The 4283-nt window shown below is 36.3% G+C and overlaps 1 non-coding gene across 1 annotated transcript; it reads right to left on the bottom strand.

The window, feature by feature from the left end:
• Positions 1–1610: 1610 nt before the first annotated feature.
• On the bottom strand, positions 1611–1714 carry LOC126012304 (U6 spliceosomal RNA). The gene has a single exon (XR_007496821.1). It is a non-coding gene; the product is annotated as a U6 spliceosomal RNA (small nuclear RNA).
• Positions 1715–4283: the final 2569 nt, after the last annotated feature.

The raw sequence follows: 4283 nt of genomic DNA, 5'->3' as shown, positions 1-4283 counted from the left end.
GAAAAATGTTTACTAGAAGGAATGAATTACCTCTTTCACCTCAAAAACAGAAGTGAAGAAACTGAAATGCTTTTTTAGAAAAGGAATACAATTTCTTTTATCATCATTTCTTCTACCTCTCATATTTTATTACTGGCAGAAAAAAATTATAAAAAAGGAAGAGAACTCAAAACTCCTTCACTTAAAACACATGAAATACATATTTGGCTTTTTTGGGACATCAATATTTGAAAAAAAAATTAGGTGGCTACAGAATGCATACTTTCCATCCCTATAAAACTCAAGTAAGTACTCTTTCAGCTTCCAGTCAGTATTTAATCAGCATACCATAACTTTTATGGGACTGAAATGAAATGCTTCTGAGACACTAAATTTCAAGTGTTGCTGTAAACTTTGGTCATCTGAATTTGATTTACATATGATGGCCTCATCCACTGGGATGATGGGGATAATGATTGTTGGTATGGATCATTTGGGAAAATATACTTACATAGATACACACCACCATGACCTCCATCTGCTTGATATTGTTACTATATTGGACAGGAAGTAAGTATCAAAGATAATAGCAAAGATAAACCCCAACTTTACTTACCCCTAAAAAAGCATAATTCACATGAAATTTAAGGCAACATAACAGACACTTTTATTGAAAAAAAAAAAGAATGTAAACTTAAATAACAAAGAAAATGTATTCATTCATAAACTTAAAAATAAGGATTAGATGAGGCCTAATTTTGATGTCATTAGTGAATCTAGTTATGTTTTGCCATTCTTCATATTTTTAACACCATCATCAAGATTGTTTGCTTTAGGGTAGCAAAATGGCTGGAGGAATTTTACATCCTATTTCTAGAGAAGAGGGAGAGTTCTTGACCAATAATGCCAGCAAATATCCTGAAATTAATTTTTAAGATCAACAGTAGATAGAATATGCTGGTTTGCATAGCCGAAGCCATGTGCTCAATCCTGTAGGCAGAAAGTAATGTTTCTTTAAAGTCACCTTAATCTGCACGAGAAAAAGATAGAAGGTAAAAAATATATAGGAAAATGCCAACAAATGCCTTCTCTAAATCAACTTTGTTCCTGTCAACTTTATACTCTGAAGTTCAGACAAATACTATTTTTTCCAAATATACTAAAACAAACAAATGCCAAATTTCCTAAAGATATTGAGATTTTTGGAAAAAAGGAGTCTTTGAGGCCCCAATTCAGTATTTTGGTAAAATTAAAAAACAGTTACATTTAATTTTAACCACAAGTTACAGTACTTTTAATGATAAGATTTCATACATACTGTATTTCAATCCCACATTCTGCACCAAGGAGTCTACTTCCTTCCACCTAATTTCTCCCACCTAATTTTCCTCACTTCTTCTCAATTGTTAATGTTTGAGATGTTTTCTACTAAACATTTTCTATATTGTTTTCCAGGCAACATTCCCACCACCAGTCAATTAAGGTTCCTGTTTTCATATTCACACCAACACCGTTACTTTTGTTCTTTGAGTTGTGTGCAAATTCACTGAAGGGAGGTAGTATATCATTGTTGCATTATTTTGCATTTACCTGATGATCAGTGATGCATAACATGTTTTAATATACCTAATTGATCATTTCTTTTTTTTTTAAATATGTGTGCCATCCTTGCGCAGGGGCCATGCTAATCTCTGTATCGTTCCAATTTTAGTATATGTGCTGCCGAAGCGAGCACTAATTGATCATTTCTATGTATTTTTTTAAGGAAGTGTCTGTTCATCTCTCTTCCCCATATCTTGAATGGGATTGACTTTATTTGAATAATACCATTTGTAAATCTCTGTCTTAGCAATATCTACTCCATTTTGATGGCTGTTTAGTAGAGTTTACAGATCAATACATTTAGACAAATTTAAGTATAGGAATAAGGAGTATAGGAAGAGGGAAAGGAGTATTAAAGTGTAGATGAGGAAATATTGACATTCATTTTCTATGTAAGTAGAATATTTTATAAATTATAAATATTATTGATTTATTTCCACTTTCTTATATCTTAGAGTAAAAATTAAAGTGAATGATTGAAATAGAAGATGAAGAAACGTTGCAAAAATTAAAACAGTTCAGGAAAAAATAAAAAAAAGGAATAATCTAATTGGGAAAAATACAGAGGTATGTCTAGAACAGAATTAAACAAATATGTGATTAGTTCACGGGTTTGATTTAAGGGTAGACATTACAAGTTATATGCTGCACCTAAATCAAAATAATATTGCTAGACAATCATGTATTGGAAAACTATGCGATCTGAGTCACTTTAACCTCATCCACTGCACCTGGGACATGGGATAGGATATAGAAAGTAGCTCTTCAGTTTTCTAAACTGAGCTCTATTTTGAAAAATCACTTGTTTATGATTGGTACTTATTAATATCTATGAGGATTCAAAACTATGTATTTTTAGTGGAGAAAATAAAACTTTTTATAGAAATAGATTCTAAAAGAAAGTTGTTCATATTGGCTGTGAAGGAATAGAGCAGTCTTGATTCCACAGCACTACACAATAAAAAAAAATGAAAGGACATTGTCAAATCTTTGTTTATATAAAACATAGTTCATGTTAGTACAGAAAATAGGCATACTTAAAAGAAACAGTAAATAGCTAGTGAGATAGTACAACAGCTATGGCATTTGCCTTGCATGTGGCCCAAATAGTTTTGTCCCTGGGATTCCTTATAGTCTCCTGAATACCATTCTGAGTAATTCTTTAGTTCAGGAGTAATTCCCGAGTATTGCCAGATTTAATCCTACCTCAAAAAAAAAAGACAACAATATGAAATAATGATGAAATAATATTAAAAGGGAATGGGTCTTTCTGGAAAAAAATTAGGTATGAGAAATGATTTGGGTTTTGGAGGAGCCTATGATAATTTGTAAAGTATGACGTGAGATGCTGCAACTCATCACCCTCTGTCTGGACTAGTGTAAGTGGACAAGACTGGGAAGACAACTTTATCCCTTAGAAATATAAGTTTATATGGATGTCATGTGCAGAACTAGGGTGACTCTAAATTTGGCTTCTTGGTTGCAGTCAGAAAATAAAATTTTTTATTATTATATTTGTTCAATGTGCTGATTGCTCTACCTGCAGAGTCTCCACCGGCTGTGCTTCTTCTGAGGAAACTGAGGACATGAAGGGAGCCCTGTCCTACTCTTCTCTGTCTTTCCTGAACTCTGGAAGCTCTCCTCAGAGCCCTGGGAAACGAACCCCAAAGAAACTACATTCGGAAGCTACCCAGCGAGCCAGTGAGTGAGTAAGAAATGGCTGGATGTGGGGGTTTCCAGGCAGAGTGCTGATTGCTCTACCTGCAGAGTCTCCACCCGGCTGTGCTCCTTCTGAGGAAATTGAGGACCTGAAGGGAGCCCTGTCCTACTCTTCTCTGTCTTTCCTGAACTCTGGAAGCTCACCTCAGAGCCCTGGGAAGCAAACCCCCCCAAAACTGAAGCTACCCAGCAACTCTCCTCAGAGTCCTGGGAAGCGACCCCAAAAATACAGCATTCTGAAGCTGCCAAGCAAGCGAGTGAAAACTACGCCTGTCCAGTGGGGCCCGACTGTGAAAAACTGTGAGTGCTGCCTGTGTGTGTCTCTCTACTATCCTGTTGCATGAACCTCTTGAGAGTGGGCTGAAAAGAGGCTCCAGAAGGCACTTAGCTCCACTTCGCTACGCAGCCGTGTGCTCTTTCTAAAAAAATAACACCATCACAAGAAGAAAAAAAAACACACTAAGAACTGTGTTGGATCACAGAAGCAAGAACTTCTCTCCAGACTGTCTTCTCTGCTGCGTGCTCGGGCCTAAGATTTGATCCTGTGTGAGGCTTCATCCACGGAGGACTCCCCTACCTTGGAGGCAAGCCGGCCCATCCAGAAAGGGCGGAGCCAGAGAAGTGTGCTGCCTGCATCATATAACCAATGAATACCACCACAACACGTAGAAAAACCCACAATAAAAGTGTGACAATGGGGAAACAACGCAGGCCAGCATCAGACATAGAGAATGAAGATGACAATTCTGATGACCAGTTAATGACCAACCAACTAATCAACCTCTCAGATAAGGACTTTAGAGTAGCAATATGGAAGATGCTCAAAGACCTCAAAAAAACCATGGATAGAGTGGAACAGAACACTAATAATAATCAAGAAAATATGAAGACAGAAATCACAAAACTCCAAACTGAAATAACATGTCAACTAACAGGCCTGAAAAAATCAGTAAACGAAGTGAATGACAAAATGGATAAGCTCT

The sequence above is a fragment of the Suncus etruscus genome, chromosome 6 (genome assembly GCF_024139225.1).
Source record: "Suncus etruscus isolate mSunEtr1 chromosome 6, mSunEtr1.pri.cur, whole genome shotgun sequence".
Classification (NCBI taxonomy): Eukaryota; Metazoa; Chordata; class Mammalia; order Eulipotyphla; family Soricidae; genus Suncus; species Suncus etruscus.
The sequence above is the reverse complement of the archived record's forward strand: the minus strand, read 5'-3'. Positions and strand labels throughout refer to the sequence as shown.